Here is a 16466-nt window from a genome sequence, read left to right on the forward strand (position 1 = left end):
CAACTATATTGGCGTATGTTTAATCTGGAGTCAACTGGTGCAAAAAGTCAACAACACTACCAAAACAACCATACACTTTGGCCTTAAACATGGTCCAGTAGAAAAAAAATCCACTTAATCCGATATTTACAAGCCCAGTATTAGAATTGTCATCCCTATATGGCATCAACATTTGACCAACAAGCTGAGTGTGACTTCCGTTGACGTTTTGGTCAACATTGATCGCAAAGTCAACACTTGTATTTTAAACCGAGCTGGCTCGGCTTGGATTTGAAACCGAGCTGAAAATCTAAGCTCGGGCTCGGCTTGGTTTTAAACCGAGCTGGCTCGGCTCGGCTCGGCTTGGTTTGACTCGATTTTAAAAAGCAAAATATAATATATAGCTCTCAAAATTCAGTAGCCTAAAATATTATTCAATACTTCAAAAAAACATATTCAAAATAAGTTTATCCTAATACATTACAAGCCAAAATCATGTTCAACAACGAAAAATAAGTTTTAAATTTCAATCAAATACAATATTAGTTCATTAGCAAGGTAATTAAGATTCAAATATGCCATGGATATCAAATTACAAGCCTAAATACATATAAATAATCACAAGTTTTTTGTAATATATTATAATGTATATAAAAATAAATATATTATAAAGAAAAATAATCCGAACTAAGCCGAGCCGAGCTACCAAGCGAGCCAAACCGAGCCAATTCGGCTCGTTACGAACCGAGCCGAGCTGGCTCGGCTCACTTTCTAACCGAGCCGAGCAGGAAAGATAGTACCAACTTAGTATCAAAACATTCTTCTCTGGCAAAATTTGGTAAAAATTAGTATATAAAGTTTAAAAAATGCCAATTGCATGAGTTTAGTGCTTGACATAAACAAGCTTCGGGAATATCTATCCATCGGAAGTGCACAAACAAAGTCAACAATAAGATACATGAGTTTAGTGCAAAAACAAAGCCAATTGCATGAGTTTAGTGCTTGACATAAACATACATGTATTATCAGGTGCCACTAGTGTCATAAATGATGCAGGCTAGAAAATGTCAGATGTTCCTGCATTTGACTTCCATGAGTTGACTTTTCAGTCAATTTGAAGCTGTAGAGAGAGCACTGAAACAAACATATAGATATAAACAAATTAATTTTTTTTTTTTTGAATAGCCAAACGAACTTTATTCCTCATCAAAATTGCATTCGGACCTACAGCAAGAAATTATAGAACCGAATGCTACAATGTTTCAGTTACATCTCTCTCTCTCTTTTTTTAAAAACAAAAAACATCCAAAGATTTTATTTACACCATGTAAAAAACTTCCACTCTTCCCATGATTCAATTTGCACCTTCGTTCTCTGTCTCATCCATTGGTACGACTCTCCCTTTATTTCTTCAATTAGTTTGTAGACTGCATCACACCTATCTTTAAAGATCTTTGCGTTTCGATTCTTCCAAATCACCCAAGCTGTTAACATAACTATTGCGTGAACTGCTTTCTTCTTAACCTTCGGCCACTGGCAGACGTTTATGTCTTCAATTACTTCCTTCAGCGTTTCAGGTTTCCTTGTTCCTGTGATCTTTACCCAGCTCCGAATCTGTTCCCAAACCGAGTTTGCATGACAACACGACACAAGTAGATGATTTGGCGTTTCATCTGCTCGGCCACATAACTTGCAAATGACAGATGGGATTTGAACGCCTCTCCCCCTTAACTGTGTTGCCGTGGGGATCCGACCCTGTAGTGCCCTCCAGACAAACAAACAACACTTATTTGCAGCCCACTTATTCCATTGGAAGTCTTCCGCAACTTCATTTATATTCAGTTGGTTTGCTAGAGAGTTTCTCACGCTTTTTACCGTAAATTTTTGGTCTCCCTCGTTACCCCACGTCCATACATCTGGATCATCCGATAGTTGAATCTGCATTAATCTTTCTTTTAGATCTTCCATTTGTTGCCTTTCCTCATCCGTAAATAAACAAATTAATTGGAAAATAGGTTTTCATGTTATCTTTTAATTGTTTAAGTGCTTATATCATCAACAAGATGATTATATTTATGGCCATTGTTGACTTTTTGTTGTATAACTTGATGTTTTAAGCATTTTTTCCAACTTGTGCGCACCAAGATCCTCCTTTTCACTCATAACTGAATCAGCTTCTTCAACAATGGGTGTGATTGATTGATTGTCTTTCCAACTGGGGTCCCCAAGATCCTCCTTTTGAATCAAAACTGCAACGAGTTCGTCGCAGCTTCTTGAACCTTTTCTCTGGAGCGTTTTTTTTTCCAGTTCCGGTACATCAAGATACTTTTTTTTTCGAAACTACAACAGGTTCCTTGACAACAATTACCGATGAAATGCAACCTGCAAATTGCAAACACTTTTTAGCTCTTTTTTAATCTAAATCTTAGTCATCATTAATGTATCAAATATCTTTAGAATAAAGGGTAATTTTGTAGAATAGTAACCAAGTTTTAAAAGTGTTAAAATTAGGTCACTCAAGTTTTAAAAATGTTCCCATCAGGTCACTCAACATTCATTCTTCATTAAAATTAAGGGTTTTTTCATCCATTTTTTAGGTAACCGTGGTGATGTGGATTTTTGTTTCTTTTTTCTCTTTAATTTGATGCTAACGTCGAGTGATGACGTGGATTGTAACTTGTTTTTTTTTTATTTTTAATGTAATTAAATGGTTTTTATTTTTAATAAATATAATTTCATATATTAAAATAATTTGACTCCAGCATCTTATGCTCAATTTTTTTCTTGACACATAGAAAAAAGAACATGACTCGATTTGAATGTTAAGTTATCTAATTGGGACAAAAACAAAACCAGTGACCAAATTAGAACACTTTTAAAACTTGGTTATTATTCTGTGAAATTTTCCCTTACAATAACTATATTTTTACAAGAACAATCTAATTTGTTACAATAAAACAATTTATGAGTATTTTGAATACACTTTGGTGTCTTTCAACTCATTTAAATTTACCTATTTGACCCGTTAGAACAAAAAGTATCACCCAAATCACCCGATTCGGTCGTGGGTTAAAATTGTCACCTCTGACTTGAGTGATACCCAGCACTAGAAGAACCTTTTGGGAATTACCTGAATTAAAAAGAACAATATAGAATTTGGGGATGATGCCATATTTGACTGCGAAGCATACTCAATATATGATTTATACCCCATTATCTACATAATAAAAAATAAATTATAGATAATAATAAGATGCAAATGGTTGGTTTCCTCACATATATCACATACCCGCTTGTTTTTTGGGACTGAAGCCTATGATCACAACATAAAAGGCATGATTGACTAAAAGTATTGTTTGTTCACTAAAAAGATGTAGAATACTAATGTTTTTAGGACCGGGCCGAGGTCGACCCGGTTGCCTTACGGGGTCAAAAGTCGGACCGGTCCGACCGGATTTAAGACCCGGATTACGTCATAAATTAATAGAGTTAACTTCCGTTTTGCTACCTAACATAGTCAATATTTTTAGTTAAAAGTAAGGGTATGCCAGTAAATTTACATGTAATTAGATGGGTATTCTAGTATATCAGTGATTTAATAATTTATTACAAATTCAAAATTCATTTTTGGTGTTTGTCTTCACATGTCAATGTAGTCTTGATTTAAAAGTCATTATTATGCATATGGATATGCAGTATGTGCAGAGCCCTTTAACACCAACTGCCTCCACCAACACCAACTACCACCACTAGTTTCCACCACCAACAACCACCTTCAGCCATCACCAACTACCACAGTTACCAACACCAACCACAAGCCGTCACCAACCACCACCACGAGATTTGCAACCTCCGGCCATGAGATTAGCAACTTCCGGCAGCGAGATCTGAATACTCCGACCACGAGATTTGCAACTTCGGTGACTGTATGGCATCCAAAGGATGGTGGTGGTGATAGGTGTAGAGTGAGAGAGAGAGAGAGGGGACGTGCGAGAGTGGCGGTGGTGACGGGTGATAACGGCTGATGGTGGTGGTGATAGCGCCGGCCCGGCCTGAACTAGACAAACCGCCGACCCGACCGCTCGGATCCCAGCCCGACTTCTCGGTCGATGTTGAAACGTGTTACATGCAAGAACCGGCCCGGTAATGCTTCCGGCTCCCGGCCGGACCGGTCCGACCGGCCGGCCCGGTCCGGGTTCAAAAACATTGTTGACAAATACATTAATAACATGAACAGCATCCAGTGCTGGAAATAATTAGAACTTTACAGTGAATATCAACTCACCATCGAGACTTTAGATTAGAAATAAACTATGGTGGATTAGCCTTTCTGAACCATTGTGTCCTACATGTAAACTCATATGTAAGATGGTGAGATTAACATGCTAAATATAAACAACTATAGTAAAAGGGTAAAAAGATAAACTTACCAAGAAAAAAAGTTCATGTTGCATTTGGGTTGCCTCTTGCACAGTTACTTACTTACTGATAATGCCTAATAACAAACAATGTAAATGACCATAAACCATAAACAATATAAATTGTCTAATTCTTAATATTTGTGGGATATAGTTGGACCACACACTGTGGGAGGGCATGAAGAATGGGCGTGAAACGCCATGTGGCAACCAAGTCAGCATTGTGGCATGGAGAAAAAAGCACGGGTGGGAAATGGCGTGAAATGGCGAGGCCTTGATGCATTAGTGTCTTTTTGGTCCTGATTGATGCCTAAGATTTCAAATGCTCTATTTTTCTAACATTCTTTTATCTTTTGTTCAGATGACTAGATTAGATTTTGTGTATTTTGTGTTTAAATGGCATGGGTTCTTTGATATTGATTATGTCAAAGTGATAATCTGTTATGCACACCATCTGTTTGATGAAATGCTTGAATGAAACCCACTTCAATGAGATATGAAGCATCGATTGTTTTGTTTCGAACCTGTTCTACATCTGCAAAATGTAAAATTCTTGATTTTCTGGGTAAGTGATTTTAGGAACCCAGAAATGTTTTGTAGGTTAATATCAATTTTTTCATATCATATAGCTGAATATACATATATGCTTCTGTTTGAGGTATGGGTTTTGTGGATTTTAACAGCAGCTACTTAGGAATTGTTTATCGGCAGGGTGGTAAATACAGAAAATCTAGGGAACTTGTAAATCATCGGGTATCTTGTATACGGCTTCAATCTGCCTCTGTGAACATACATTAGCAATCAAACAAGTTGGGATTATGGCTTAATTGGCAATTTCATGACTTTTTATCTGATTGCCCATGAGTCCATATGTGTGACACTTGCCATGCTGGCAATCAAACACAAACAAATCTTTAATCTGGTGTGCTCGTTAGTGAGGTGGTTATCGATACATGTTGATGGATGGGATGTTAGAGATGGTTATAATTGGCAATAGATATCTATATAAGACGCGATTAGACCTGTTTACTGAAAAATTACACAATGTGATTTTTTTACTTTTTTTAAAATAAATAAAATTATGAGGTTAGGACCCATCATTTTTTTTCTTGGTACATAAAACATACAACTGTGTTATAGACATGAGATATCAAGTAGTTAAACGAGTTGTATTCATATTTAATACTTGTGTTACACGCGTCTTCAGAGACCTGTTAAACGAGATAAGACACGATTTGCCAGCCCTAGTTATAATAGATGTCGTTTGTAACTAACTTGTCGGGTTGAGAGGAGACAAAATTAACAGCAGCCATCAAGATAATGAAGACCTGCTGAACATTAATTCTGCAAAAACATTGACTTCGACCAAAAAAGTCAATATAGTCAACAGCAGCAAAAGATGTTTTGATAATATGCTACAAGCACCCACGTCTCCTTACCACTACGTGCAACTTTATTCCATTTTTATTTAAGCATGTTTAATGCAGTTGATTTCAAAGCTTTCATAGTTGTACTTTCAGCATCTTCAGTAGTACTTTAATTAGTTTCAGTTCTTAAAGGTGTTTTACTAGGACGTGAGCAGTCACGATCTCCTATATGTACAAAGCAAAGTTGTGACGACCTTTATTGGCGAGAACTTTAAGGTAGCGTTCGTTTCATGGAATGGAATGGAATGGAATTAAGAAGTTTTTCTTTGTAAAATTGATCTTGGTTGGGGGAGGGAGGAATTTGAAATCCCATGAATTTCTTTAATCAATGAAATTTGTGACTATTTCAACATTCCTTAGAAATCCTTCGCTTTAATGAAGGAATGGAATGGAATGTTGAAATAGTCACAAATTTCATTGATTAAAGAAATTCATGGGATTTCAAATTCCTCCCTCCCCCAACCAAGATCAATTTTACAAAGAAAAACTTTCTAATTCCATTCCATTCCATTCCATGAAACGAACGCTACCTAACTTCCAAGCAGGATTCTCTGTAATAAAATTCTAAAGTGATGAGGGCAATGAAGGACGTGAAGATTGGTGAATGGAAGAATGCAGTGAAGTTGTTCCACGTAATGCCCGACAAAAACATCATGTCTTGTCGTTGGAGGGTTTCTGCAAACTGGGGAATTGGATCAACCACGTAGCAAGGTGTTTGTTGCAGACGACTGGGTCAATACAACCTGGTGTTTGTTGGTTCAGGCCCCAAAATCACACACGCAAACTCACAAGTATATTGCTCTCAAATATTAATGAAAAGAACTCTACCAAAACTTGCAGAAATGAAAAGCTTCTTTATTAAAATGTGAAAGATGGATACATCACAATTGAGATAATACTATTATTTATAATATAAATATAACCATCACATGCAAAAACTAAGTCCACCTTCTCCTTAAAACCAGCTAACAACTCAAATGTTCAGCTTGCTCCACATGTGCACATCTGTTTTACTCGGTCAAGCTACACCAATTTTGCAACAACCTAACCGACCCGTTAATGCTAAACTCGTTTTCGACCCATACCCATTCACCCAACTTTGACCCGGTCAAGATTATACCCAACAGTGTTGACCTGTTTAGCTAAACGTATTCACATAGTTGACACAAGACTAACCCGAACCAGTTTAGACTTTAAACTAGTCACTAACCCACCTATTTTGTAATGGATTCGTATTTTGTTGTTTTGTGTCAAGAAATTGCTGGCCTTAATCTGAAAAACTAAAATGCAAATTTTGTTGAAAAAAGTGAACCAAAGTCGGCAACTAAGTAGCCCAAAACTGAGTGATTCGGTTCATTTCAAGTCAAAATGAGTGGCTGCTGAAAAAAATAGTTTTCCATCACTTCTTTATTTCTCTTCCTTCATATGCATTGTTGACATTGGTCATCGTTGGGAACTACATTTGACTTCCCACAGTTCACTTTTGTTTTTTTTTTTGGATGGCAAAAAATACTTTATACACCAATTTGCCCAGCTTAAGCCTTGTTCTTTCGCCCTGTGCTACATCCACATAAATGGCATCGCCTGCGTTTCTCCGAAAATCCGATCGATTGATGCCCGCTTGCCTGAGAATATTAACTCATTACGTGTTTTCCATATCGCCCAACATGACGCTATAAAAATCAGTCTTAGCAGACTACTTTTGTGACCCGAAACATCGCGGCCTTGTATAAATTGAGCAGATCCCTTACATTAGAAATTGGATTCCAAGGGACCTTGCACCAAATGGGTGGCTAACGGGTTCGTGTTCAAACAGTCATTTTTCATAGAGGTTTAAACAGGCTGGGTTGATTGAGTTTGACTTTCTTTGCATATAACTTAATTTGTTTGTATAAATGAATGTCTTGTCTCGTTGATGCTTCTTTAGTTCTTTATTTACTTGTTTATATTGATAGTGAACTTCGATTTTGTTAAAAAAAAAAACGCATCAAATTTAGATTTTTGTTGTATGCCCCAAAATATAGACCTTAATTTGGATAGAAGATGGAAGATGAAAGAGCTAAAGATCTTAGTGTCTGAAAAACGGATGAAGGGTTTGAATTATGCCCAACAAAGCAGGTGGTTGAGTCGTGTTGGGTGTTGGGTCACACAAGATTCTCAACAGAACAGGATTGAGTGAAAATAAGTGTGAGTCAGAACCACCAGTCTAAAGAAGTATCACGTTAGTTCAAATCAAAATTGGCCGTATCAAAACTAGCTTTCTTTTCAGGAAAATAAAATAAAAATAGGTGCACCAACCATAAACATTTTTAGGGCGGCTAGTGGCCACAATAACGTGGAGGCAGCGATGGCTCATTTGAACCCCTTTAAGTTATCTAAGTGTTTTAAAATGATACGTGCTAACCCGTTGTTTAATTTGAATTGATCTATCTTGACCCACTGTTTATTTTTAGTAGAAGCATATGAATTTGAAATTTGAATGTAACTGTTTATTCAATCTACCTAGAGGTGCACAAAAAACCCGGAACCGGGTTTTTTGATACCTGGGTATTCACCCGAAACCGGAACCGACCCTACCCGTAGGGGGGGGGGTATAGATAGGGTATGTATTTTGATCTCAATACCTGGAACCGGAACCGGAACCGATCATACCCGAAACCGGACAAGAACCGGAACCGTAACAGATTATACCTGACTATACCCGATACATGATTATAATATCTTTCTTTTAAATTTATGTTAGTGCATTTATTTTAACTTTTTTTTTACGTTATACAATGCATATTTAATAATAAGAAACAAAAAAATACGAGAAATAGGGTAATAAAAACACAATAGAGTATTAAAAATATGAAAATATTGAACTAAAAAAATTCAGAAATAGGGTATAAAAAACCCAAAAATAGGGTATTTTAATACTCGGTTCATTAAGAACTTGAACCGAACCCTACCCAGAACCGGGCACATAGGGTATGGTTTTTTTCTCAATTAGGAACCGGAACGGAACCGGTTATAGCAATAACCAGTCCCAACTCTTAAAACGAGGAACTGAAACCGATTCCATAACCAAAACCGGTTATTAAAAATACTCGGTTTGTGCACCTCTAATCCTACCCCTCTTGGCCTAAACATATTATATATCCCATCATTACTACAGATCCAATTTGACCTGCATGTGGACCATTTATTGATATAAAGACCCAAACGTTTATGGGCTTCATTCCAATTATTCATATGTTTCATTCGGTTTTGCAACCCAGCCCACATAATGCCATGCCAATTGCACCATGCTGATTTATGTGCAAATCTCTCTTTCATAGTCCGAATATATCCATTTTGTGTAAACCCAATGGAATTCACACACAACACTATCAAAACAACCACACTCTGGGCTTAATTATTGTCCAGTAGAAAATAAAATAAAAAAAATCCACTGATTACAAGCCCAATTTTTATATCGCGTTGGCATCAAAATCTGACCAACCGGTTTGACCAAAAAGTCACCACTTGAAATTTGAAAACATAGCATTTTAAGCTAAAGTTTGCTGTCTAAATAGAAGATACCAAACTAACCCGCATATTTCCAGTGCATTGTCTATTGTACCTTCTGCTTCACAACTTGTACCCTAGACGAAAAACAATTTTCATTATACTTGCATATTTGAACATAGTGGACCCTACCTTTGCTTTGCTATTGGTGAGATTTACCGAGTATGATGATGATGATGATGATGATGATTTGAACATAGTGGACTTCCAATTTTGACTTATTAATTCATGTTGATATGTAGCGTTTTCCTGCATTGACTTCTCATCCGCCAAGTGTTGACTTTTAATTGCAACCTACAATTTTAAAGCTTCAGCTACAATCAACCATATCTAATTGATAGTATGACATTGGTTGACTTTAGCCCCTCTTTTAGAAGCGTTGACCAAATCCAAACCATTAAAATCCAGATATGTTCTACAATTGACGGTCAAGGTCAGAGTCCCTCATCCCTTGTCCATTTTTTGATTTTCTGTTAATCGGCTTGGGTGCCGACAACACGTCACATCATCATTAACCAAAGGCTCGGGTTGTTTGCCACTTGGTGATCTCGCATCAGCGAGCAGGTACTTTAAAGGTGTAGACTATTTCCCAGTGCTCCAAGTTGTAACGTTTTCCATCGCTTCTTTATTTCTCTTCCTTCATATGCATTGTTGACATTGGTCAACGTTGGGAACTACATTTGACTTCCCACAGTTGGCTTTTGTTATCTTTTCTTTTTGGTGTAGGCTAGAAAATGTCAGATGTTGCTACATTTGACTTCCCACAGTTGACTTTTGACTTTTCAGTCGATTGTAAAGTTTCGGCATCAATTGGAGCTGTAGAGAGCGCTAAAACAAACATATACATATAAACAAGATTATGGCTGTTGTTGACTTTTTGTTGTATAAGTTGATGTTTTGAGCATTTTTTCCAACGTGTGTGCACCAAGATCCCTCCTTTTCACTCTAAACTGAATCAGCTTCTTCAACAGTGGATTCGGATGCACCAAGATCCTCTTTTTCAGTCAAAACTATGTTAGGTTTGTTCAGGCTTTCCTACAACTTCATGGGTGTGATCGATTGATTGTGTTTCTCAATCTGGGGTCCCCCAAGATCCTCCTTTTCAATCAAAATTGCAATGTGTTCGCCAAAGCTTCTTCGAACCAGTTCTCTTGAGCCTTTTTTCTAATTCGGGTGCTTTAGGATTCTTTTGTTTTTCGGTCAATACTGCAACAGGTTCCTTGGCAGCCTCACGAATCTGTTCACTTGGTGCACCAAGATCCACATTTTCATTTAAAACTGAAACGGTTTGATCAATTTTCGTGCTTGATATCTTCACTGACACCCCCTGAATGATTAATTTAATATCTTCACTGACACCCCCTAAGCAATTCCATGATCCAATTCAAACTTTTCAGTCTTCATTTCTTCAACACTTCGGAAACACGTTCACAATCAGAAATGATCTATATATTGCCTTATTTTATAAACTAAATGGTCAATGTTTTCCTGCTTAACACGATCATGCTATCCACCAACATATGCGGAAACTTCACGGGTCATTTTTGTAAATACTGAATCATTAACTTTCACAGGTTTGAGTTTCAAGACCCCTATCCTCCCCTGCCTCTATTAATGTTTAGCCTCTTCTCACTTGGACCAGATCATCTTGACTTATCATCTTGGGATCTTACAGACAACAAATTTCACAAAATTTGCAACACCCCAAGACCTTTTTTAAAAAAAAAACATGAAATCATCTAAAACCAATTCTAAACTGGTCAACTTAACCTTCCATGGTTCCACAGGGCTCACTGGTGTTTAATAGTTGGGTGTGGGTTTGGAAAAGGCAACCCACATCTATCACACATACAAACCACATGACTCGTGTCCTGCAAACATCAAGAAATCAACAGAATCAACAAACAATAGTTATGATATAAAAAACCAACGAAATAAAAGGTCAAAGAGGGCTGCTGTGTGTGATCTGATCTTGGACATCCATACAGGCCCTGTAGCCAAGTGATGAGGGCGGTGAAGGACATGAAGATTGGTGAATGGAAGAATGCAGCGAAGTTGTTCGACGTAATGCCCAACAAAAATAACATCATGTCTTGTCATTGGAGGGTTTCTGCAAACTGGGGAATTGGATCAACCACGCAGCAAGGTGTTTGTTGCAGACGACTGGGTCAACACAACCTGGTGTTGACTCGTTTAGCTAAATGTGTTCACATAGTTGACACAAGACTAACCTGAACCCGTTTAGACTTTAGATTAGTCACTAACCTGAACACAGTGATAATAACATACTCAAACTATTATTTTAGTTCTTCGACTTGTGACAAATCATAAAAATACACAGAAACTGATTGAACAGCAGGAAAGATAGTATCAACTTAGTGTCAAAAAATTCTTCTCTGCCAAAATTTGGTAAAAATTAATAGATAAAGTTTTAAAAATGCCAATTGCATGAGTTTAGTGCTTGACATAAACAAGCTTCGGGAATATCTATCCATCAGAAGTGCAAAAACAAAGTCAATAATAAGATAATTTTAAAATAAGTAGAAATTTACTAGTGTAGGTTGAAGCTCTGTCAATCATCCAGGATTGTTTAGAAGATCCACTTGCGTATGTTATAAAGTCAGTCAATAGGTTGCGTTCTTCTTGTACCTCTGTTACTAAGCTTGTTACTTTTGCTGCATATGCTAAGTGAAACCAAGTAATTTGATCCATGAAACTGATTGAAATACAGAAACAAAATTTAAAGCAGCCAAAGATATGACAAAATACGGAGAAAGTCTATTTGGCAAAAACTCATATAGCACTTTTATCAAACACGTGGTGTGCATGCATATAAGATGAAGATAGAAAAAAGATGTTGATCAATTCATTGGATGGTACTTACAAATTAGTGTTATCCACTCAGATCTTCAGCTCATGTCACTAAGACTAAAGGGTATGGGGGCCGGCTGAGGGCCGGCTAGGACCGGCGCCGGTCCCCCACACCGCCCCCTGGGGCTCGGCTCGGCAAAAGCGGCTCCCCACAGCCGGAGGAGACGGGCCTCCTTACTCTCACAATAACCTATACATACATACATATAATATATATACATAAAGGGGCTCATCCCCCACCCCCCTAGGTCCGTCCCCTCCAAGCCGAGCCTACGTGGCGCTGACGTGGCGGCTCATCCCCTTGGGGATGAGGCTCTCCATACCCACTAGCCTAAAAGAAAGCAAATACATGGGGCTCAAGAACATACATGTATTATCAGGTGCCACTGGTGTCATAAATGATTCAGGCTAGAAAATGTCAGATGTTCCTGCATTTGACTTCCATGAGTTGACTTTTTAGTCAATTTGAAGCTGTAGAGAGCACTGAAACAAACATATACATATAAACAAATTAATTTGAAAATAGGTTTTCATGTTATCTTTCATCTTTAATTGTTTAAGTGCTTATATCATCAACAAGATGATTATGGCCATTGTTGACTTTTTGTTGGATAACTTGATGTTTTAAGCATTTTTTCCAACTTGTGTGCACCAACATCCTCCTTTTCACTCAAAACTGAATCAGTTTCTTCAACAGTGGATTCGGATGCACCAAGATCCTCTTTTTCAGTCAAAACTGTGTTAGGTTTGTTCAGGCTTTCCTACAACTTCTTGGGTGTGATCGAATGATTGTTTTTCTCAAACTGGGGTCCCCCAAGATCCTCCTTTTCAATCAAAATTGCAACGTGTTCGTCACAGCTTCTTCGAACATGTTCTCTTGAGCCTTTTTTCTAATTCCGGTGCTTTAGGATTCTTTTTTTTTTCCGGTCAATACTGCAACAGGTTCCTTGGCAGCCTCACGAATCTGTTCACTTGGTGCACCAAGATCCACATTTTCATTTAAAACTGAAACGGTTTGATCAATTTTCGTGCTTGATATCTTCACTGACACCCCTTGAATGATTAATTTCAGATCCTTTTACAACTCCTCTAGCAATTTCATGATCCAATTCAAACTTTTCAGTCTTCATTCTTCAACACTTCGGAAACACGTTCACAATCAGAAATGATCTCCTGCCTGATTTTATCACTAACCTCTAGCAAGGTGTTTGTTGCAGACGACTGGGTCAACACAGTCTGGTGTTGACCCGTTTAGCTAAACGTATTCACATAGTTGACACAAGACTAACGCGAACCCATTGAGGCTTTAGACTAGTCACTAACCCGGATATTTTGTAATGGATTCGTATTGTGTTGTGTCAACAAATTGCCGGTTCTAATCTGAAAAACTAAAATGCAAATTTTGTTGAAGAAAGTGAACTGAAGTTAGCAACTAAGTAGCCCAAAACTGAGTGATTCAGTTCATTTCAAGTCAAAATGAGTGGCTGCTACAAAAAAAAAAGTATTCCATTTTTCAGTAACAAGAAAAAAAACAGTATTTGAACTTTAGAAAGCAGAATTCTACAGGTCATGTTGAATGTACACCTAAAACAGAATTCAACCGTTATTGTTAATAGAACAAATGTATTCGATGTGGGAACATGGCCAAGAATTCTTTCCAAATCTTTGGCAAGCCAATGCACATGTGCACAGTCCAATGGCGGTGAAACCTTCAAACTTCTTCATTTCTTTCCTTTGCATGTGTGTTTCTCATTGTGATCCGACCTGACAAAATTTACCACAAGGTCAATTTGTATAAAGCCCATATGAGTGGGAAAACAAACAACTAAGAAGTCTAAAAGCACATTACAGAATCAAACTTCGATTGTGGTCGTCAGACGGACATCGTCCAATAGATAACCAATTTGAAGTAAAGGACTGTGTATATACATGCCTAGTGCCTTATCTCTCCCTCCCACTATATCTAGGGATGTTCACTGGTTCGGATATCCGTTTATTGGGTTTAGAAACTTTTTTCGGGCCTAAAGGATAACGGAACCAATCAGAACTAGAAATGTGTCTAACAGAACCGAATTCAGTTTCAACCGATTAAACAAATAAATGATAGAAATGTGTCTAACCGAACCGAATTCAACTTCAACCAATTAAACCAATAAATGATTAAACCGGTTATTATTTGTTTTACTCGATTGGATAAGCAAGATTTGTGGAGCTGATAAGCAAACCGAAAACCGAATAAGCAATTTGGCTAAGGTTAGGAACTGAACAGAATAATCGAAAATGATTTCGGTTTATTTGTTCGATACGGTTTCGGATTTAGGTGTTTTTCGATTATGGATAATAATGCACGCCCGTGCAGAGTAACTTATGAGCTTCAATGTCATTGTAATGCATAAGAAATGAGCTTCGATTACGGTAACAAAAAAACCACCAGCCATCACAACCCGCATTATATATAGCTCCGAAACCTTATCTCGATTATTCGTGCATCCCCTCATGTGTTAATATCAAATACAGCATTCTACGTTGACACTACTTACATATCATATGACTCGTATAACATGTCAGAATCGTTCCCATAAAATTTATTATTCAAACGTTTACAAAAACAACAATTTTCTGTGTCAAACAATTAAACATATTTATAACATTAATTGGGTTTTGTGTTGAAGACTCTGAGATGATCCTTGTCATTGATAATGTTTCTAATGGATACCTTGATGGTTATTTGGGAAACGCCAAAGATATGCGCATTTTGACATGGGAGAAGCGTCTGAAAATCTGCATTGAAGTTGCAAACGCATTGGAGTACCTTCACTCTGAGATGGAAGACCAAAAGATGATAATACACCATGATATATGTTACTACACCATTGGGTTGGACGAGAACTGGAGGGCAAAGATTGATGGGTTTGGAGACTGTGTATTCTTGCCGCTAAATCAAGAAGACGAAGCTGTCTATGTCGGCTCGAGTGGCAGACCGGACCACATAGATCCAGAGTATGAGAAGACTACTAAGTTAAAAAGAGAATCAGATGTATATAGTTTTGGAATAGTTTTGCTTGAAATTCTATGTGGGAGGACAGCCTCTGACCCAATTTACTTGAAGAGTTACAAAGGGTTGGGCCCTGTCGCAAGACAAAGCTTCTGCATAGGAACTCTAGAGGACATGATAGATCCTATACTAAAGGAAGAAACCAGTGAAAACATTTTTGTCCTAAAGAGACGACCCAACAAGGAGTCTTTACACGCATTCCTGAAAATTGCATATCAATGTGTGGCAGAAACTCAAGATCAACGTCCGACAATGAAAGTCATTGTCAAGGAACTTGAGAAAGCACTATCATTTCAAGTAAGTCAACGTTCCAAAACATCAATCTTTTTTTATACACATGCAAAATGCTTGTTAATAGTATTCATATGTACCATAGCATTTGTACTCAAATCATTACATTTATATTGAAAAAACACCCTTCAATTTTTAACTTCTAGTGTTCTGGTCCTAAGCCCGTTCTTAACTATTGATGAAGTTATCAAAGCTTTTCTTTAAACTAACTCTTTTCCCTTAACTATTGATGAAGTTATTAATGCCCTGATGTAGCATCCCCCGGGGACTGCTATTCTCTAATCACAATTTTAATATTCATTTGGCTTTCTCATTGTTCCAGTTGAATTCAAAGGTTAAATCTGATGACTCAACTGAACCTGACTGTTGTAAGTTTGCTATATTTTAAATTCTTAAAATGATTTATCAAGTGGAGTCTTAAGCCGGTTATATTGGGCCTAAGTTGGTTATTTCATTTTGGCTTGTAGGCTTTAACCAGATCACTTGTATTTGGGCTATGGGACTAAGTGGGTTATTTGTCATATTAATAATCACTTGTTTGTGGGCTTAGATTAGTTGTTCTCATGGGCCTATCATATTGGATGTGGGATTCTACGCATCTGTGTAAGTTTTGTGATAAGAAACAAGCTCAGGATGATGTATGTGATGATACCAGAGACTTTGGTGTTGTTGAGTTCAGCAAAGTATATACGCACTTGCTTCCGACTGTACTTCTTATTGGCCGCCACAATGTTGGCAAATCTGCATTGTTTAATCGGTTAGCTATTCTAATATATGTCTTTTACTGTTATATTATAGGTCATTTAGCTAGTCAGTCACACATGTTGGGTAACTTGCCAAAACAAATTTCACTACGGGTCCAATAAAATGATTTAG

The sequence above is a fragment of the Helianthus annuus genome, chromosome 11 (assembly GCF_002127325.2).
Source record: "Helianthus annuus cultivar XRQ/B chromosome 11, HanXRQr2.0-SUNRISE, whole genome shotgun sequence".
NCBI lineage: Eukaryota > Viridiplantae > Streptophyta > Magnoliopsida > Asterales > Asteraceae > Helianthus > Helianthus annuus.